This window comes from Neophocaena asiaeorientalis, unplaced genomic scaffold (genome assembly GCF_003031525.2).
Source record: "Neophocaena asiaeorientalis asiaeorientalis breed wild unplaced genomic scaffold, Neophocaena_asiaeorientalis_V1.1 scaffold657, whole genome shotgun sequence".
NCBI lineage: Eukaryota > Metazoa > Chordata > Mammalia > Artiodactyla > Phocoenidae > Neophocaena > Neophocaena asiaeorientalis.
The window spans coordinates 320,467-343,813 of NW_020172727.1; the positions used below are offsets into that span (position 1 = coordinate 320,467).

Genomic DNA, 23,347 nt, shown 5'->3' on the forward strand with positions numbered 1-23,347 from the left:
TCTGGGTGTTCTCCTCCTGATCTTCTATTCATTGGCTCACGAGACCTCCGGATTCGGTTTCGTCATTTAGGAATGGAGAACGTTGGACACTGCTATCTCTTTGAGGCTCTGGTTTCGATTCTTTTGGAGATATATCCAGAAGTGCAATTTCTGGATCATATGGTGGTTCTATTTTTAATTTTTGGAGGAACCTCCATCGTGTTTCCATAGCGGTTACGTTGCTCTGCGTTCCCACTAACAGCACACAAGGGTTCCAACTTTTCCACATCCCCACCAACACCTGTATTTTCTGGGTTTTAGATAGTAGTTGTCCTAACGGGTGTGAGGTGATGTCTCATTGTGGTTTAGATATGCATCTGTCTGATGATTAGTGATGTTGAACATCTTTTCATATGCTTGTTGGCCATTTGTATATCAGCTCTGGAGAAATGTCTATTCAAGTCCTTTGCCCATTTTTTAATTGGGTTACTTGATTTTTTTTGTTTGTTGTTGAGTTGCAGGAGTTCTTTGCATATTCTGGATATTAACCCCGTATCAAATATATGATTTGCAATATTTTCTCTAATTCTGCAGGTTGCCTTTCCACTTTGTTGATTATGTCCTTTGATGAACAAAAGTTTTTAAGTTTTATGTTGTCCGGTTTATCTATTTTTGCCTTTCTTGCCTGTGCTTTTGGTGTCATATCCAAGAAATCATTGCCAAATCCAGTGTCATGAAGCCTTTTCTCTTCGTTTTCTTCCAGGAGTTTTATCGTTTTGAACGTCACCAGCCCAAAAACTTACCAGTTGCACAGGGCCTTGGCTTGCAGTGAGAAGCCCGAGGGCACCAGAGGTGGCTACAGCAGGAACACGTGGGGTCCAGACACCAGCAGCAAGAGCAGTGCGGCAAAGAAGATGGCGGATGACACCTCGGGACACAAGCACCAGCTCCAACAGCCAGGCCCAGAGGTTACTGTGGCTGCCATCATTCTCATGCTCCTCCAAGATTCAGTTTTATGTGTAAAAGCGTGATAGAATGAAACTCCAAGAGTCTCTCTAGCTCTAAGCATCCTCTCATGGGTTAATTCAATCTACACTTACCGTGCATCATATATGATAGAAGACGTGGTTCTAGGCACCTGGCATGTGCTCTTTTCATCCTCAGGATGCACTAACTAAGCATCTACTACGTGCCCAGCAAAACTGCAGGCACTAGGGATTAAAGGTGATCGAGATAAACCCCGCACGCTCAAGGAATTCACCATCTAGCCAAAGTCACCAGCGTTTGTGTTCACTTTCCTGTTTCTCCTTCTCCCTCTTTTTCTTATACTCTGGCTCTTTCTCTCTGACTCGTCTTCCATATAGCTCAACATATGTCAGGCTGTCAACATATGGCATATTTTGCAAACAGATAAACAGTGGCACATATGCAACCATAGATTCCTGGCATGCAGCTGCCCCAGCTTGGCTTCGTCAGCCTCAGCAGAAAGCACTTGGTAAGATTCTCTCCGAAACTCCAGAATGCACGAGCCACGCATGTACGCTCTGACAAGCGGTTAAAAGAACTTACTCCTCGTCTTAAGCACGAAGGCCTGAACGCTGCCTCCCCGCCCTTTCCATTCAGAGGCATTTAATACCAAAGGCTCTGTTCGCACTCTCCACTGTCTGGGATGTTCTGACCAGAGGTCAAGTTGCCCATTAAAGATCCTTTTGTTTCTCCGTTTGGCAGTGATTATCTCCTCTGCGCCAGTAGATCAGCCCTACAAGGACATGGATGGGCTGGACACTAAGAGTCTTAGGTCTATTTTGTCCATTTAAAACTAAAGTGTGTGCAGCAGATACTGTAAATGCCCCACCCGTGTGCTTCCATGCTGGCATTTCCCTGCACGTCAGTCTGAGTGCTTGCATGTGTATTTCTTTGTCTGAAGGCGTTCTCGGCTCATGCACACAGTAGGTCCTGTACTGCCTCTCCCCCACCATCCCTCAACCAATGACTGATGAGAAATGATGGATAAACGCTCCAGCTTTCTCACCCTTCAGTGGGATAATTCTGAGGCAGTGGCTCCCAGAGCTCCCCCGGGGGGAAACTTGCTTGACAGGGTATCTTAATACGCTTCCTTCTTTTTCCTCCCTCTTCCCCACCACGCACTACTGGTGTTTCCTGGAGTTACCCCATAAACAAAGTACTTTGCACTTGAATCCTTGTGTCAGGGTCCTCTTCTGGGGGTGCCCCGATTAAGATACTCTGGAACTCAACTTTGGAAGAAAAGGTGATCAAAGAAAACACAGGATCTCCTCAAACATGGACTTTTGACTGGTGGCCCAGGAGGCAATCTGCACCTTAAAAGTGCTCCTGGATAGCAACAAGAGCAGCAGACAGTCCCATGCTGTTGGAAATACTGTGCGCAAATCGGACTGGGTCACTGGATCTCAGAAGAATTTGTCCCAGCAGCTAAGCAGAACTGTCCTGCCCTGGCCGTGTGGAAATCGGAAAAGAGTGAGCAAGTTAGAGTCGACCACTTCTTCTACTCCTGTGTGGCTTCTTGCCTCCTGCCTCTTAAGATCACATTTTGTTCCTTTTCCTTGTAAAGATTAAAATGTACACACACAAGTAGGTCAGGGAGAGCAGCAATCGAAGAAGATGACTGTTGGGTTGTGGTAATAGCTCACTGGAAGCTCAGCGTATACGAAATCTGAGTTAACATTTAACTGCTAAAAACTCAGGTTAGACCCAAGGAGGCAAAAGTCATTTAACGAAGGTAACTCCACGCAGCAAGTTTAAAAATTATCTTTAAATGATTGTCCTTTAACTAGCTACTCCAAATTTTTCAGGAAAGTCCCAGTGGCAAAATTTATAAGCTGAATACGGGAAGGAAGAAAATGAGAGTTTGAGATGAGAATGAGGCCCATTACATCTTGACCCTTGATCCATTCAGTAAGCTCTAGTAAGCACTGTCCAACAGAACTTTCTGTGATGATGGAATGTTCTAGAGCTACACTGTCTAATACAGTAGCTGCTAGCCCCATGTGGCTATTAAGTACTTGAAATGTGGATAACGTGCATTCGATATGTATCACAGTTATTTAAATAACTCATATATTACATTATTATATATGCTGTTAAATATAGCTTTATAATCATATTATAATTAAAAGAATGGTTATTCCAGTGCCAGCATTTTCCCCAATCCCCTTTTCCTTCTTCTCCCCAGTGAAGCCCTGGCTTGAGCCCATTTTCCTGTCTTTGACCCAAGTATCCCCTTCAGGATTGACTTTTTGCCTGTTCTCCAGACCTGCGCGCTGTCCACCGCCTCCCGGCCTTTGGGATCTATTGGTGGGGTCGCCCCATGAGGAAAGGACCACAGAGCTCTCTGTCTTCAAACCAAACTCCTCTTTAACCTCCTTCCTACTGACTCAACCAGGGGAGACACTGGAGAAAAGACGGTGACTTGTCGCAAACCTTACATCAGGGACACAGTACCCCTCCTTCCCTTCGTCCCTAGGCCTGCTCTGAATTTGTGGAGAGACCTTGACAAACTATCCCTAGTTTAATAGTGAGGTCGGCACATGTCCCCTTAGAGGCCTCCACCATCTTCATGCACATCTGTCACTCCCCACCCCCCTCCATCTGGAGCCTGCATCTCTGTTGGAAGAAAGTCCTCAGGCTGCTAGAACCCACTTTGTCTATGCAAGAAGGTACAGAAGTGCCTGGGAATCTATGGTGCGGTGAGTTCTGATCCACTGATTATCATGGCGGGGGATGCGGGCCTATAACTACTCCAGCTCCCTCATCCCCTGATGAGGAATTACACTATCCCCAGACCAGGACTGAGCGAGGTTACCCTCCCGGGGACTTGGCTTGATGTATCACCCCTCCTTGGAGTTCTTCCCTTTCCAGTTCCATTTCCATACTGGTTTTTATGAACCTTCATCTCAGAGTCTACTACTGCGGAATCCAACCTAAAACAAGTATTTCTTGAAATAAAAAACCCAAACCTTAAAATCCTCTAAAGCTTCTTCTCCTTGTTTGTTTTTTGTTTGTAATCTCTCTTTTTTTAAGCTTTGTTTTTAAAGAGACAAGTGGGCAGCAATATCCAATTAAACATTTTTAAATATTTTGAGCATATCAGAAGAGATCAGTGTTATCTTAAATTTATTTATTTATTTTTGACTGCGTTGGGTCTTCGTTACTGCGTGTGGGCTTTCTCTAGTTGTGGCGAGCGGGGGCTACTCTTCGTTGCCGTGGGAGGGCTTCTCTTTGCGGTGGCTTCTCTTGTTGCGGAGCACGGGCTCTAGGCATGTGGGCTCAGTAGTTGTGGTGCATGGGCTTAGTAGCTCCGCGGCATGTGGGATCTTCCCGGACCAGGGCTCGAACCCGTGTCCCCTGCATTGGCAGGCGGATTTTTTTTTTTTACTCTGCACCACTGGGGAAGCCCAGCAGGCGGATTCTTAACCACTGCGCCACCAGGGAAGCCCCCAGTGTTATCTTAAACTCTTGAGAATGGTGTTCTCTGTCGAACAGATATGTTCGCCAAGGTCCTCAGTCTAAACATTTGAATCAGCTCAGTGTCAGGCCCTCAAAATAAAAAGGAAAGACAGGGATGCTTCTCGATTCAGCAAATATTTGTTGCAGGTGTACAGTGTTTGAGGCATCTGTGCCAGATGGAGAGATGAAAGTAACAGGTTCCCCAAGTTGCTCTCAATTTCACACAGCTCTGGAGAAGGAGTGTGCCAATCACATTGCTGTTGTGGCAAACATACTTGGTGACAAGGACTTATGAAAGAGGAATTGGGCTCTTCAAAATCTTTTTTAAAAAAATGACCAAAGGGCTACTTCATGGCCTAGTTTCTTGATTAAGTAATAACACATGGAACGTCTTGTTTTCAGTCCTCAGCGGCTGCCAAAATCTGAACATATCAAATCCCAGAGATCATACCGTCCGGGAGATCTATTAATAGCAAGACAATTTTCAAGTCCACTGTAGCGAGGAGTGTTTTGTTTTCTGGTTAGGCATATAATACATTCCTAATCACGTCTGCTGAGCTGTGTTTTGAGGTTGCATTTTAACAAGGAAATCAGGCTTGATTTAAGTTAGGGCCACGATAAATCCATCAGTGTTCGGCACCACAGGTAATATCTAGGTTTGTGGAACCTAAATTAAAACACACTTGTCTCTTTTATGTTCTCGCACTGTGTCTCTTGGTGTTCACCTGGAATCACAGAAGTGAAAGAAAGACAAGAGCTCTTTGGCAGGGAAGCAACTTGTAATAATCCCATGAAGCGTATCATCTCATACGCATACTGCTCTGCTTGGGGGCATCTCACATGAAGGGGAAGAAAGGCACAGGTAGGAAAACACAACATTTTTCCTCTGTTCAAGCCATTTATCAAGGCCTGTGTGTATCTTGTTTAAAAATCCTTCCCTACCACAGGGTCATAAAGCTATTGTGATGGTTAATTTTTCAACGTGGCTAGGCTATGGTGCCCGGTTATTTGGTCAAACGCCAGTCTTGATATTGCTGTGAAGGTATTTTACAAATGTGATTTGACATCTACATCAGTAGACTTTGCTAAAGGAGATTACCATCCATAGCGTGCATGGGCCTTATCGAATCAGCTGAGAGCCTTAAAAGACTGAGCTTCCTCAAGGAAGAAGGAATTTGGTCTCCAAACCATCTTCAGATTCAAGACTGTAACACAAATTCTTGCCAGAATTTCCAACCTGCTGGCCTGCCCTGGGGATTTTAGACTTTCCAGTCCCACCCCTAGAACTGTGTCAGTCAATTCCTTAAAATAACTAAATCAATCAATCTCTCTCTCTCCTATACATACATATATACACACACACACACACACGTATATATTTCACACACATACATCGAGTATTTACATACACACACACACACACACACACACACACATCCCACTGGTTCCATTTCTCTAGAGAACTCTGACTAATACAGATATTCTCCTATGTGTTGTTCTAAAAGTTAAGTTTGGGATTTCACAACTAACTTTTTAACCCATCTGGAATTGATTTTGTGGATCTATTTTTAATTTATTATTTCTTCAATGTCATGTGTTTAGGGAAATAAAAAGAGATAAATGTGTGTATTTGCAGTTCTCTGGACTGTAATTTTGTGTATCTTTTTAAAAGCAGAAACATCTAGTTCTCGTTGTACAAATTCTGATTCAACAGGTCTGAGTTGGGGCCTAAGCATGTATATTTTGTTAATACAGGCAATTCTGAAGCTCTATATAGAAGAAAATACACATGAATATTTTTATATCCTTTAGATAGGAACATCTGAGAATATTACAGACAAAATCCACTAAGAAAAAAGCATGAGATATTTGACCATATTAAATATTCCTAAACTGTATACAACTATCAGTTATAAGATGAATAAGCTCTAAGGATCTAATGTATAACATGGTAACTAGTTGATAATACTGTATGGTATAACTGAAATTTGCTGAGAGTAGAACTTAAGTGTTCTCACCAAAGAAAAGGTAAATATGTGAGGTGATGAAAGTGTTAATTAACTCAATAGTCAGAATCCTTTCACAATGTATACATATATCAAATCATCACTTTGTACACTTTAAATATATTACAATTTTATTTCTCAATTAAACCTCTATCAAGCTGAAAAATTCATATAGAAAAGCGCATCCATAAGATTTTTACATTTCTGTATAGCAAACACCACAATAAGGAAAGTAAAAAGTAGAAGGACAAACTAGGAAAAATGTACAATACGTATTAAAAAATTAATATCCCTATGTAAAAAGCTCTTATAAGTAAATACTGCAGGAGCAATAGAACAGATAAGAATGATTAAGAACCTGAGTTATGGGATCTGCCTGCTTGGTTTTGAATCCTGGCTTCAGCACTTACAAACAAGATCCCGGTGGACACATTACTGCACCTCTGCCTCTATTTTTACATCTCTAAAATGGGAATAATAATAACTTCATAGGGTCATGATGAATACTAAAATAGATAATGCCTATTAAGGGCTTAGAATAGTGACACATTGTAAGGCATCAATAAATATTAGCTTTCTAATTAAAAGAGTAACATTTCAAAGAAAAATGGACCGATGACGTAAACAGGTGATTCACTGAAATCAACAATAACAACCCAATACAAATGGTGATGAGACATAAAAAAGTGCCCTCACTTGTGATTAGGAAAATTCAATATAAAGATGCTATTATTTTTGTTGTTATCACAGGTCAGGTTGGCAAAGATTAAAAAGACGGACGACATCGATAGCTGGAGAGGTGTTGGGAAACAGACATTCCCACACAATTCTCTGTGGTTGATATTTAGTATGGTTGTAAAGGTAAATAACGGTTATCTCACCACTAACCACCTTGAGTAGCACCCGCTACCCCACCTGCATGGCCCTCTCCCTTGGGACCTGGACCTCCGAATCTAGCAATTAAAGGATTACCCTCAGGACCTTGCTCCATGCTAAGGTCAGGATCTACAATGTTGTTGAGTATTTTGAATATTATCTCTGGATGCAATCTTTCAGTAGAGTATTCTTACAATATGTCAGAGGTCAAAATAAGGAACTAATGAGGAAAACGTAGAAAACTCTACATATTCCGTTTATTGCAAAATTGGAAACAACCTAAAAGTCGTACAAGAGACTTGGCTTAAATATTTCATGGTAAGTCTATACAATGTAGTATTATGTACCTCTTAAAATGAGGACATTAAAATGACCTTAGGAAGTCATCAATGGCGGGAAAAAAGGTAAAAAAGGTTTAATAAGATCACTTTTGTTTGGGCATATATTTTTCCATGTATTTCTATGTGTGAAACACATGTAAATGTATAATACACACATACACATACATGTATTTTATATATATGTAATTTTAACAGTATTTATCTGTGGTGAATTGCTAAAAATAGCCATAAATTTCTCCTATCTCTGCACGCCTGTACCTTTGGAATGTGACTTTGGCTCTCCTCAGATCAAAAGGTGAAATGTCTGTCCTGATCCCTTGAATTTGTGCTTACTTAGCCATGTAGCTTGTTTGGCCAAGGGGACATCAGCAGATATGGTACTAGCAGAGGCCTGAAAAATGCTTGGGCTCTTGTGCTCAGACTCTTGTTGCTGCACTTGGAATCCTGAAACCACCATATGAATAGGAGAACAGTCTGTTTATTCTCCAGCAGGTGAGCATCGCATGAATAGGTCATGTGGAGGAAATCTGAGGTGTCGTGGCCAACGGCCTGCCAACTGCAGGCTGTGAGTGAGGTCATGCTCCACCATCCAGCCGCAACCAAGCCTCCAAAAGACTACATAGATACGCTAAGCCCAACCTGCCAACCCACAGAATTATGAAGTAAAAATTGATTATTGTTTCAAGCTACTAAGCTCTGGTTTGCTATATTTAAATACTGAACACTGAAAATTTTAAGGCCATTTTTTATGACTGTATTTTCTATACTTTTACAATGAACACGCATTACTCTTAAAATAAGAAAAAAACCGCCTTTTCTATTTAAAAGTTTTAAATTTCTTTTTCCTGTCTAATTGTTATGGCTAGAACTTCCAATACTACTATGTTGAATAAAAGTGTCGAGGGGCTTCCCTGGTGGCTCAGTGGTTAAGAATCTGCCTGCCAACGCAGGAGACATGGGTTAGAGCCCATGGGAAGATCCCACATGTCGCGGAGCAACTAAGCCCTTGAGCCACAACTACTGAGCCTGCACTCAAGAGCCCACAAGCCACTGCTGAAGCGTCCGCCCCTAGAGCCCATGCTCCACAACAAGAGAAGCCACCGCAATGAGAAACCTGCGCACCACAACACAGAGTAGCCCCCGCTCGCCACAACTAGAGAAAGGCTGCACGCAGCAATGAAGACCCAACGCAGCCAAAGATAAAATAAATAAATTTATATTAGAAAAAAAAGTGTCGTGACTGGGCATCCTTCTCTTATTCCTGATATGAGAGGAAATGCTTTCAGCTTTTCACCATTGAGTATGATGTTAGCTGTAGGTTTGTCATATTTGGTCTTTATTATGTTGAGGTATGTTCCCTCTATGCCCACTTTCTGGAGAGTTTTTTTTTATCATAAATGGATGTTGAATTTTGTTAAAAGCTTTTTCTGCATCTATGGAGATGACCATACGGTTTTTGTGCTTCAACTTGTTAATGTGGTGTACCACACTGACTGATTTGTAGATATTGAAAACTCCTTGCATCCCTGGGATAAATCCCACTTGATCATGGTGTATGAGCCTTTTAGGGTATTGTTGGATTCAGGTTGCTAATATTTTGCTGAGGATTTTTGCATCAAAGTTCATCAGTGATACTGGCCTGTAATTTTCATTTTCTGGTGATATCTTTGTCTGGTTGGGGTACCAGGGTGACGTTGGCCTCGGCTAATTAATTTGGAAGCATTTCTTCCTGTGCAACTTTTTGGAATAGTTTCAGAAGGATAGGTGTTAACTTCTCTGAATGTTTGGTAGATTTCACCTGTGAAGCCATCTGGACCTGGACTTTTGTTTGTTGGGAGATTTTAAATTACTAATTTAATTTCATTACTGGTAATTGGTCTGTTCATATTTTCTATATCTTCCTGGTTCCGTCTTGGGGGATTGTACATTTCTAAGAATTTGTCCATTTCTTCTTCGTTGTCTATTTTATTGGCATATACTTGTTCATAGTAGTCTCTTAGGATCCTTTGTATTTCTGTGGTGTTGGTTGTAACTTCTCCTTTTTCATTTCTGATTTTATTTGGGCCCTCTCCCTTTTTTTCTTGAGGAGTCTGGGTAAAGATTTATCAATTTTCTTTACCTTTTCAAAGAACCAGCTTGTAGTTTCATTGATCTTTACTTTTGTCTTTTTAGACACTATTTCATTTATTTCTGCTCTGATCTTTACGATTTCTTTCATTCTATTAACTTTAGGCTTTGTTTGTTCTTCTTTTTTTTTAATTCCTTTAGGTGTAAGGTTAGATTGTTTATTTGAGATTTTTCTTGTTTCCTGAGGTAAACTTGTATTGCTATAAACTTCCCTCTTAGAATTGCTTTTGCTGCATCCCACAGATTTTGGATCTTTGTGTTTTTGTTTTCATTTGTCTCCAGATATTTTCTGATTTCTTTAGTGACACATTGGTTGTTAAATAGCATACTGCTGATAAAAGCAATCCAAATTGGAAAGGAAGAAATAAAACTGTCACTGTTTGCAGATGACAGGACACTATACATAGAAAATCCTAAAGACGCCGCCAGAAAAGTACTAGAGCATATCAATGAATTTGATTAAGTCGCAGGATACAAAATGAATACCCAGACATCTGCTGCATTTCTATACGCCAACAATGAACCACCAGAAAGAGAAATGAAAGAAACAATCCCATTTACCATCACATCAAAAAGAATAAAATACCTAGGAATAAATCTAAGGAGGTAAAAGACCTGTACTCAGAAAACTATAAGACAGTGATGAAAGAAATTGAAGATGACACAAACCATTGGAAGATATACCATGTTCATGGACTGGAAGAATTAAGATTATTAAAATGACCACACTACCCAAGGCAATCTACAGATTCAATGCAATCCCTATCAAAATACCAATGGCATTTTTCAAAAAACTAGAACAAATAATTTAAAAAGTTGTATGGAAATACAAAAGACCCTGACTAGCCTAAACAATCTTGAGAAAGAAGAACAGAGCTGGAGGAATCATGCTCTCTGACTTCAGACTATACTACAAAGCTATAGTCATCAAAACAGTACGGCACTGCCACAAAAACAGACACATAGATCAGTGGAAGAGGATATAAAGCCCAGAAGTAAACCCAGCCTCCTATGGTCCATTAATCTACAACACAGGAGGCAAGAATCTACCAATACAATGGAGAAAAGACAGTCTCTTCAATAAGTGGTGCTGGGAAAACTGGACAGCTACATGTAAAAGAATGTAATTAGAACATACTCTAACACCATATACAAAGATAAATTCAATATGGATCCAAGATCTAAATGTAAGACCAGATACTATAAAACTCCTAGAGGAAAACACACGCAGAACACTGTTTGACATAAATTATAGCAATATTTTTTTGGATATGTTTCCCAAAGCAAAGGAAATAAAAGCAAAAATAAACAGATGGAACTGAATTAAACTTAAAAGCTTTTGCACAGCAAAGGAAACCATTGGCAAAACAAAAAGACAACCTACTGAATGAGAGAAAATATTTTCTGATGATGTGACTGATAAAGGGTTAATATCCAAAATATATAAGCAGCTCATACAACTCAACATCAAAAAAACAAACAACCTAGTTTTAAAATGGGCAGAAGACCTGAATAGACATTTTTCCAAAGAGGAAATGTGGATGGTCAGGAGTCATATGAAAAGATGCTTGACACAGTTAATCATCAGGGAAATGAAAATCAAAACCACAATGAGGTGTCACCTCACACCTGTCAGAATGGCTACCATCAAAAAGAACGCAAATAACAAATGTTGGTGAGGATGTGGAGAAAAGGGAAGCCTCTGCTGGTATGCATGCACTGTTGGTAGGAATGTAAATTGGTGCAACTACTGTGGAAAACAGTACGGAGGTTTCTCAAGAAACTAAAAATAGAACTACCATATGACCCAGCAATTCCACTCCTGGGTATATATCCGAAAAAAATGAAAACACTAATTCGAAAAGATACATGCACCCCGACGTTCACAGCAGTGTTATACACAATTGCCAAGATATGGAAGCAACCTAAATGTCCATCAACAGGAGCATGGATAAAGAAGATGTGCCATATATACAATGGAATATTAGCCATAGAAAAGAATGAATTTTTCCCATGTGCAACAACATGAATGTACATGGAGGGCATTATGCTAAGTGACATAAGTCAGAGAAAGATAAATACTGTATGATATCACTTATATGTGGAATCTAAGAAATAAAAGAAACTAGTGAATATAACAAACTATAAATGGAATATAATCTTTAAATTTGTAATCACTATGTTATATACCTGTAACTAACATAATATTGTACATCGACTATACTTCAATAAAAAAATTGAAGGAAAAAATAGAAAAAATAAAAGAAAATCATTAGCCGTCTGAATGATCTTAATGTACGTAAATCAATATCTAAGTGACACACTTATTCCAAAATATACCTAGCGTACAACCGCTGGATGCTAAATGAATCTTTCTAAATAAAATAACTGGCTGCCACCAAGAACATAAAAAATTTTTAAATTACTTTTTAAAATTTTTAAATAAAAGAAATGAAACTCTATACCTGACTTAAGCTGTTTAACAGAGTAATAGTATTAATAGCTAACATTTAAATAGCACTTGCTATGTGCCAAGGCACTACATGTTTTGCATTCTTTTGCAAAACAGTATTCTTTTGCAAAGAACACTATTATCATTTCCTTTTTCTGGCTGAGGAAAGTGAGGCTCAGAGTGGTTTAATAACTTGTGCAAGGTCACACAGCTAGTAAAATGGCAGATCTGTGGTTGATCCCAAGCAGTCTGTTTCCTGAGTCTGTGCCTTTAACTGGCATAAGACAGAGGCAAAACCATATGTAAATACGCAAGGTTATTTCTTAATGAGTTGGTATCTGAAAGTTACAGCTATGAGATATCCAGCATGCTCCCTGGTCTCTCTTGGGTTTCCTAACTTCATACGATTTCATCAAGCAATAAAGTACGAGGGTGGATGTGGTGGTGAAGATGTGCTAGCTGTCAAATGGTTCCATCGTGTTGCTTGCTATCAACTCTCTGAGAGGGATGTGTTGAGGGAGGTGGACAGTGTGAAACCTCTACCTAAAAACAGGTTTGTCAGTTGACAAGGTCCTTATAATTTCTGCTTTCCCTCTCCACCAAGACCACCACCAAGAGAAAGCTATTTATAAGGTTGTTTATCCCATATTCTACTGTACAAGAGGCATTTTTTATACCGCATTTCTAACACAGTTCTGTACACTCTACAAACAGCGAATGCTCAACAGAAGTATAGGTGAGGAGGGGGAGGAGGCTCAGACATACCTAGCCAGCTCTCAGAAGGGGGGTGGTGTGGCTGACTCGTTAAAAGCAGAACTTCAGAGTCAGATTGGACCTGGGTTCAAATTCTGTTGCCACCATTTACAAGTCGTGGGTCCTTGGGCACGTTAGTTAATCTCCTGGTGTCAAATAGAGATAAGAGGGCATCGTGAAGACTAAATGATACGATTCTTGTCAAGAACTTGGCAAGAGCTGCACCTCTCTGTCACCATCATCATCTCAATTTAGCAATAAAAAGTTTAGAAACTATGATTTCATCACATTCTAAATTATCCACAGACTTCAATGTCATCCAAGGCAAAGAAAAAGGAGAACTCTGCCATGGAAGACAGAACTGAGAGTCCAAAATTCTTGGTGACAAACCTTTCTTGTGGTCTTGATAGTGTAAAATCAGTACAAGATGGTGGCCTCAGGTGGTCAAATGGAATCAAGATTGGTAATACCATCTGGAGTTACCTCATGATCCTTGTCATTTCCTGAGAAATTACCCCCAAATACTGCTGTGACTTAGAGGTGTGATCCTTTCCCAACTCAGCATGGCCACAGCCATCGATTGTCAATGCTTGAGGACAACAGAAAGCAGGCCTGGCTCTATTCTGCCCATTCATTATTGCCCCCCGCAGCCACAATTACCCCACGTGACAGGCTTCTTTTCTTCCAACAGACAGGATTAATATGTGCAGGCTTAGATAATAATTTCAAGCCTGCAACAATTAAACAGAGTCATGTTGAAAAAAGCCAAGGAACAGAGTTTGTTAAATAAAAACAAGTGAAACTAAAGGAAAGGTCATCATCTTTGTATTTCTGTAACGAATACAATCTAACGATAATCTGTATCTGCGAGAATCCCTGTGATTTTTAGGTTGTAATTAAATTTCTCCTTGAACAATCATCTTGCATACTTTCCTTAGGGGAAACCGTTTACATTTCATCATATCTTTGAAAATGTAATCGATCTCTATTTTAATCAAGCTTTCCTATTTGGATCATTCCTTTAAAAGGCTGACGAATACATCTGTTTTTTCTGTTTTTTTTTTGCAGTACGTGGACCCCTCACTGTTGTGGCCTCTTCCCGTTGCGGAGCACAGGCTCCGGACGCGCAGGCTCAGCGGCCATGGCTCACGGGGCCAGCCGCTCCGCGGCATGTGGGATCTTCCCGGACCGGGGCACGAACCCGCGTCCCCTGCATCGGCAGGCGGACTCTCAACCACTGTGCCACTAGGGAAGCCCAACACATCTGTTTTTAAAAATACAGCTCAGTAGTGAATTCGACTGGTATCAGAGGTACCGTAAGTCAGTGCAGTTTTAGAGATAGTTTTGATAATGAATGACTATGATGCCCAGAGTACCTGTCGCAGATTGATGTAGCAATGGCTCCCAATTTGTTCAAGTCTCTCTGTATCCATACCCTTGGGTAGTCTCCTTCTACTCTGACCCTAGACTTGGCCATGTGATTGTCTGATCGACAGCACAATAACAAACGTGATGCTAGCAAAGCCTTGAAAAACACGTGCACATTGGGGCTATCTCTCTCTTGCTATTCTTAGGACTCTTGTTATAGCTACCACGTGAACAAGCCCATCTAGGGCTGCCTGATGAATAAGAGAAAACCATGGCGGGAACTCAAATGGCTGCCTCAGCTAACGGCCAGCCAACATCCTAGCTGACCCGGCAGCTGCCTGCAGACACATGTGAGTGACACCTAGTTGAGACCAGCGGAAGGCTCATCCATCTGAGCCCAGTCCAAATTTCCAGAGCACAAAATTGTGGTCGTTGTTTTAAGCCACTAGGTCTCTGTGGGGTGGTTTGTTACACAGTGAAAGCTAACTGACCCAGTGTCCCAGTGAGAGCAGGGTTGTAGCACCAGCACTGGGGCAGAAGTTGGATTCCATCAGAACGATTTTGTTTATAAACAGCTGTGATGGACATCGATATAAAAACAAGTGAGCAAACACCAGTTGGTCCATCCATCCACAGACACACAGTTACATCACGGTGACTATGAAAACTGGAACAAACATAACTACAGAGGAGGGGGATGGGGATGGGCTAACCCCTTCAGCGTTTGGGATCCGACACTTGAAATTATGAGGATTTTAGCAATAGTGAGAGCCTCCAGTTCAGCGCCACCTAAAACGTCATTTGTTTGCTCTTTTGTATTTCACGCTTTGCATAAAGCTCCTGAAGCCTTTGGTTGGATCAGGTCAACTGGCTCGTGAAACTGAAACTTGCTCTATGATTTTTTTCCATCTACTTTTCCTAAGTATATGCTCTGTAAAATCTCCCTTAGGAAAAGGGTTCCGTGGTCATATAAATTATTGTATACTCTTGATCCTTCTTGGAATTTCACAATGTACCTTGGCATATTAAAGACCTATTTGTCTTCACTTATTCCAGTGCTGAGATGTCTTTGACCATAGAATCCTTTTTGTGAGTAACATATATTAAGACCTCATTACGCAACGTTTCTCAGAAAACACTCTGAGAAAGTTTTTTTTTAAACTTTCTTACAGTGAAATACAGCACACATATGGAGAAGTAGATGAAGCACAAACAGGCAGCATAATGAATTACCGTAGACCAAATACTCTTTTGACTACCCTCCTGCTCAAGAAGTAGAGCATTGTCAACACCTCCACCAGACCCCTGTGCATTCCTGGGCCATTACAATTTCCTCGTTCCTCTCCAGAGGGGACCATTTCCCAGACTTTATGGTAATAACTTCCTTGCAGTGTTTTATTCTTTTGCCACCTAGTACATATACCTAAATGATACACTTGCTTTGTCTATTTTTGAAAGCTATAAAAATGGAATTACACGGTATGCATTGGAGGGGCGGAGGGTGTAAGTATCTTCAACTTCAACAGATGTCAAACTCTTTCCCAAATTGAGGGAAAGGGTACCAACTGACACTCCTATCATCAGTGTACGAGAGTTCCAGTTGCTCCACATCCTAGGTTATAGTTGGTAATGTCAGATGTTTTCATTTTTTGCCAATCTACTCAATGGGCGGTGGAGTTTTGAATTTGCATTTCTCTGTTCAGTAAGGAGGCTGAGCACATTTCATTACATTTACTGGTCATTTGTATAGCCTCTTTTGTGCAGCTCATGTTCAAGCCTTTTGCTCACTTCTTTACAGAGTTTCTATGTCTTTCTTAATGCATAGGAGTTCTTTATCTATTCTAGATGGAAGTCCTTTGTTGGGTACAGGAGTTGCAAATGTATTCTCTTGCTCTTCGGCTTGTTTTTTCTCTTTCCTAATGGGGTCTTCTGTTGAACAGAAGTTCTTCATTTAAACGTAATCAAATGTATCAGTTGTTTTCCTTTTATGCTTCGTGCTTCGTGTGACACCTGTAATAATATCTGTCTCTATGTCCAGCGGTATTCCAAGGAGCTAGACTTGAAATGGTCAAGTCATTGGTCACTGGTAGTGGTCAAAGCCAAAAACTGTAGGCTGGAGAAGAAAAGGGGAGTGGGTGGGAAGGGGAAGGGTAGAAGGCCAGAGGAGGAACAAGAGGGGTTGTCAAGAAGGCAACAGGGGCGGATGGAGGGTATGACTGCAAGTGGATTGAATGTCACTTTCACCATACAGCTCTTTATGCATGGAAAGGAAGTTGGCAGCCTCGTCAGAAAGAACAGAGAATCAGTTAAGAAGATGTGTGGGGAGAGTGTTGTACATATCAACATTATCACTTTGGCTGGACCCACGAATGCCATCTTTAAAGCCTTTGCTATGATCACGGATGCACTGGGAGAGGACGTCAGCACAACAGCACAGCTGCCAGCAGACCCTGGTCACCCTCAGCCTGGTGGTCCTTGCTAGCAGTGTGGCTCTCTCATTGGGAAAGGAGGTTTCGAGATCAAGGAAATATGACGAGAGAGTACAGGGGCTCAGGGCCAGGTGGCAGAGAATAAGCCTCCCGACTCAACTGAGCAGGCCATTATAACTGCTGGTGTTGGGCAAGCCATCACTGAGTGTGTCCAACAAGCCTGTCCAGTCATGTTGGAGTCACCCTGACCCCAACCAGCTCTCTGGTCATCTTTGCAGGTGGTCAGGACACATGCCACACAGGCAGCAACGGTGTGGGCTTTCCTCACCCCCACTCCCCACCCATCCACGTGCCTCAACCATGACCTAGAGGAACTCTCTCTGGAGGCCGGCACTGCAACAGTCTTGTTTTCCTATGATGCGTCGCAACCCTGGATTCGGTGACATTGAATCCACTCTCCAGAGATGAAAGGCTATTGGGCAGGTTTGGATGTATCTACTGAGACTACTCATGAACTCGCATTTCAAGCCTTTTAATTGGCTGCACAACGGGGCATTAGGGTGCCCAAATCAATAAGAGCCACCAGACGTCTGGGGCACAGTTCGTCATTGCAAACCCAGTGGAAGGATCTACCGTTAGGCTGGTTACCGTCACTGGATCTGCTGCCAGCATTAGCCTGCTTCCATCCCAAATTGTCTGGCTGTCCTCAGAGACAGGTGGCACGGGGAGCCGCTAAAGCAATGCAGATCCATCCACAATCCTTTCTGGATGTTCACCACTCTTGATCCATCTGTGTCGTTTCTGAACAGTCAGCAATTCCAGGTTTTAAATAGTCTGTAAGTTTCCATTTCTTTACACTTTACATCCACTTGTGATTTTTAAATTATTCGAATTCCTTTCTCCATTCAGCTGTTAGAGCTGAGTTCCATATTTAGTTTTCTAAGCTTCTCCCTGTTTTGTTTTACTTTGGGGTTTTGTGCTCATGCATTTTTTTGTTTGTCATAGAACTAGAAGACTAGAATATTAATACAATGCGGTTTAGTCCATGATGTCAGAAAGTTCTCAAAAACTAATTAAAAGATGGACTGGGTATCCGTTTGCTCTATTCTCCCATGACAAAAGCTTCAAGGACAAGAACATTACATTCTCTTGGTAGTGACCGTGGCGCAGCCTTTTGGAGGTCAAAGAACGGCCATCTATCGGTTTACTCCTATACGCTAAGCATTGTCCTGAGCCATGGACCTACATTACGTCCTTAATTCTCTCAGCAATTCTGGAGGGAGGTATTTTTTGCCCTCAAAATAAGTGGGCAAATGAAGGGTCACTGAGGCAAAATCACTTCAGCAAGGTCACACAGGTCAAACAGCCGGCCAATGGCAAAGGCGGGATTTGAACTCCAGATTGAATCTCACCCCAAAACTCACGGCTTTCCCACTGCAACATGCCGCCCTCCAGTCGGAGCAGGGGACATGGTGAAGTGCTTCTGTGAAAAGGAATTATAAAGTGTCCCCTTTGCTGCAGGATAACTGGTGAGGAAAAATCTTTCTACTGACTCTCTGTCTTGGTGTGGGTTACCCTAGAAGCAGGACCTAAGACGAGGATTTGAGTGCAAATCGTTTCTTTGTGTGGTGATTCCAGGAAACGGCAGTAGAGGAAGTGAGACAGGAAGGAGAGGCAGCCAATAAATGGAACGTTATCAAACACTGGGGTCACTGGAGTGCAGTCCTGCTGGGGAATCCCAGAGCCCCCGGTTGCCCTCTACCTTAGAGTTACCCATCGTTGCTCCAACGGAGGGGTTAGGAGGCTGGGTTTTTATCCACCGATTCACACCCATCGTTACAGGAGGGCGGCCATGGAGGGATTAGTTCTCAGGAACTCTGGGTTTCCCCTGAGGGTGGACCCACATGCTCTCAGGGCTCAAAAAGGTCCTGCTGGCCGAGGCTTGCAGGTGTTTGGAGTAAAGAGCCTTTGGCGTAGAGGTGGGTACCGAGGGGGTGTGGCAGAAAACCAACACTGTCTGCTCCACCCTCTACTAATAAAAGCTAAAGAAAAAGAGAAATAGACACGAACTCTGGTGAAGGAGAGAAGGCTACAGAAAAGGTTTAAATCCCTCCACAGAGCTGAGCAATGTAATATTCCTGAGACGTTCACAGTGGCACCTTCCAATCTAATTTGCCACACAGAGGAAGGGACACCCACCACACTACAGTTTAATAATTTAGCTATTATTTCCAGAGCGATCCTTTTAACAGTCCATCCATTTGCTCCCCAGCGGTTCAGCCATTGAAATTCACCCACTGCGTCTTTTGACTATTAGTCATACTCTGGGGAGTATTATTTAGGAGCGCGTACCGAAAAAGATTTGACAAAGATTTCACGTGCAACCTGATACGAAAGAGATGATTTCCGAATTGGACTGGGGAACGGGCTGGGCTGGGTTGAGGCTCAGACATTCTCCTTATAGCTGGAGTTTTTCCAGCCCACTTTCCCATTCACAAAATGGGGGGAGGGGTGGCCAGCAGAGGCAGTGTTTCGAGATTTTAAATACCGCCTAAATCAAGGGCCTTTTTAATGCTAATTAACCCACTTAATCCCTTTCAGAGACTAGCACTTTCAACAGCTTTAAACTAGAAGAAAAATGTAATAAACGGGGAGGGAGGGAGGAGCTGACTATTGAAGAAGGCGACCACAGATGTTAACTCGCACTGACTATGGAGGACTCTGACGCCGGCTAGGTTCAGAAAGAGCAAACATCCCAAAGAAAAACAGTACAAAACTGTTTCAGAATTTTCAGTTTCTGGTTCAGATCCTCGTTCAGCGATGTACAACCCGTGTCCTGCCTTGTACAATTTAGTTCATGTGCTCTTGTGAAAGTAGTTTTACACCAAGGAATCAAAGTAAAATTAAGCTAAGCAGTTATCAAAGCAGTCACTCTTTTCTTAACTGTGTCCCCCACTACACACACACACACACACACACAAACACGCACACACACATGCCTCCACACACATGCCTTTCTGAAGACATCTTCTTTCTTAAAGGTGAAATAATTTCTAAGGTGTTTTTCGTTATTAGGGTCAGCTAAACTGCTTGCTGATGCCAGCACTAAGGACGGAATCAGGCTGACCTAGGTTAGAGTTCAGGCTCTGTCACTTAACTGGTATTAGTTTTTTTACTTGTAAAATGGAGCCCATACTGATATATTCCTTATCAGCTCCAATGGAAAACAATACAGTCTCCATAGCAGGGAGGTCAAGTAACCTTTCCTGTAAACAGCCAGAGAGTAAATATTTAAGGTTTTGTGGGCTACCTGGCCACTGCTGCAACTACTCAGTTCTGCCACTGGAGCATGGAAGCAACCAGAGGAAATACACAAATGAATGTGCGTGGCCGCGTTCCCATAAAACTTTATTGAAAAAGGCAGGCGGTGGGCTGCATTTGGCCCATGGGCAGTAGGCTAGAGCACACCTTTCTCAGTTGCCATTGAGCCATTTTACGACTCTGGATTTGCAAAATTGTTCTTGTCTATAGACATGCAAATTCTGTCCATTAGAGGTTCCATTTGATGTGCCGCCCGCCCCGTGGGAGAGATCAAATTTGCCCGTGTTTGCATATTCATTTCAACATCCCTGATCTATAAATGTGTCTGTTCTTGAACAGGTTCTACCATCCTACCAGTTCCCTCATTAATGAATAAAATATTTAATATCGTTGAAGAAAAAGTTATTCTGACAGTTGTTAAAATGGTGAGGAAGACTTTATTCAACACTATTGCGATAGGTGTCAGGACTACTACAATGGTGGAGACAGGTCGGGCTCAACTCAGAATATGGCAAAGACAGCTGGGGATTTACAGCCAATGAGCAGAGTGAAGGAAGCAGTGGGTCTAAAATTACTAAGAGGAAACATCAAGTATAGGAGGATTCTTGGTGAACGCAGGCCAGGCTGATGAGATACCAAGGATGGACGATGGGGAATCTGATCAGATATCGAGGGTGATCAGATATCAGGAATGGAGTGATTCTCACTAACCTGATTTAGAAGGATTCTTGCTAACACTGAACTAGGCAGGCCAACGACAAGGCCCAAAGATGAGGCCTAGTCAAAAAGAGACCTCAGAGGAGCCTGTCTCGAGTTTGGTCAAGGAAAGAGTCTTTGTCGTGTTAAAGAAAAAATTTCGTGACACTTACTAAAGACAGTAAGGCAGACTTTATCCAGGGGGGTTACTACAACGAGGTTTTGCACAGGGGGAGGGAGATCAGACTCAACTCCAAGAACAAGGACAAGTGAAGGTTTATAGCCAAAGGTGGGGCCAGGGGGGTCAGTGGATGGAAAACTGCTGAGAGGATCAGGGATGAGGGAGATTCTGGCTAAACTGATTTGATAGGACCCTTGCTGAAGGCAGGCCAGGGTCATACGATGCCCAGGGAGAGGGGATGAGAAATATGATCGGATACAAGAGCGGTGGCATTCAAACAGTGGAGGACTGTGGCTAAACTGACTCAGTGAGACTCTTGAATAAGCAGACCAACGACAGCGCCCAAAGCTGGGCCTTGAGGACTTAGAGGAGCCTGACTAGAGTTAGGGTGAGGAGAGAGTCTTTGTCAGTCAACGTGTGTTCCCTTTACATCTGTATGAAAGTCATAGATGAGGTTTCCTTGAAAATTAACCTTTATTTATTTATTTATTTTTTCTTTTTATGCTGTACGCGGGCCTCTCACTGTTGTGGCCTCTCCCGTTGCGGAGCACAGGCTCCGGACGCGCAGGCTCAGCGGCCGTGGCTCACGGGCCCAGCCGCTCCGTGGCACGTGGGATCCTCCCGGACCGGGGCACGAACCCGCGTCCCCTGCATCGGCAGGCGGACTCTCAACCACTGCGCCACCAGGGAAGCCCAGCCTTTATTTTTTTTTAACATCTTTACTGGAGTATAATTGCTTGACAGTGGTGTGTTAGTTTCTGCTGTATAACGGAGTGAATCAGCTATACGTATACATATATCCCCATATCTCCTCCCTCTGGCATCTCCCTCATTCTGAAAATTAACCTTTAATCCAGCCAATGTTTTTGAAAGAATTAACATAGAAACTGGCCCATGGCAAACACGTAATAAAGTTGTGGTTGAGTTGTTATTGCCACTTTTGCTGTTATGATTATATGAGTGAGAATTCCAACAAGAAACAGAACTCAGCCCAAATGGTTCAAATGAAGAGATTCCAGTGAAGGGACTACTTTGTGGGCAGGTTAAGGGAACAAACGAGAGATGTTAAAGTCCAGAGACTATGACAAGGTGCCATTACCATGTGCTGAAGGGGACAAAGGGAGGACACGGCATCACTGGACTGCAGTGAGAGCTGGGGCCGAGGGGCCACAGGTCAGATTCTGTGGTCATGGGGGGACCCAGCTCTCGCCAGAGATGGAGCGCTGAAACAGGCAAGGACCAGGGAAGCAATATTTCAGCCTCTCTCTCCTCCTGTCTTCTGATCTCTTGCTGGGCCCACCCATTGGCAGAACCCCATCAGAAGTCAGCTGCCAGGGAATCTGGGTGATGTAGTCTGCCTCTAGGGGCACAGAACCAGGCAAAGAGGGTGGAGGACGCATCTTGGGGGTGGGGGTGAAGAATAGCCAGCACAATTATTACTATTATGTTTTACAATGCTCAAAACCCACACAATGTACAACAGCAAGAGTGAAACCTAATGTAAACTACGGATTCTGAGTGACAATGATACATCAACGTAGGCTCATCAATCATAACAGATGTACCACTCTGGCGGGGGGCACTGATAGTACGGGGAAGCTGTGTGTGTGGTGGCGGGGAGCAGGGATTATACGGGAAATCTCTGAACTTTCTACTCAGTCTTGCTGTGAACCTAAAACTGCTTTTAAAAATAAAATCTATTGTACATCAACTATACTTCAATTAAAAATATATACATAGGGACTTCCCTGGTGGCTCAGTGGTTAAGAATCCACCTGCCAATGCAGGGGACACGGGTTCGGGCCCTGGTCTGGGAAAAACCCACATGCCGCAGAGCAACTAAGCCCGTGCGCCACAACTACTGGGCCTGCGTTCTAGAGCCCGCAGCTCGCCGCAACTAGAGGAAGCCCTTGTGCAGCAACGAAGACCCAACACAGCTGAAAATAAATAAATAAATATACTAAAAATTATATATACACACAATTTAAAAGTCTATTAAATTAAAAAATATTGTATAGTGATTTATATTTCCTAAAGCCCTTGCATAAAAGTTGCTGTGAAGAGATAGGGCAAATACAGTATCCTCATGCTACAGACAAGGAAAATTAAGCTTCAAGTAATTCACGTTCAAGTAACAAGTGGGAGAGCCTTCTGATTCTAAGCTCAGTGTGCAGAGAACAGAGGTCAGTTTTGTGGGATGAAATCCTAGGGAAGCTGAGGAAGAAAACAAAGAGAAATTTTCCTGATTTGCACATTTTGTCACTGATAGAAATGGGAGTAAACCCTACTTACTTCTGGCCAACTAAGTGTGTCCGAGCATGAGTGTGTGTGTG

General features: G+C 42.4%; 1 pseudogene; it reads left to right on the forward strand.

The window, feature by feature from the left end:
• Positions 1 to 16,590: 16,590 nt before the first annotated feature.
• On the forward strand, positions 16,591 to 17,552 carry LOC112396536 (poly(rC)-binding protein 2 pseudogene; annotated as a pseudogene).
• The last annotated feature ends 5,795 nt before the right edge of the window (positions 17,553 to 23,347 follow it).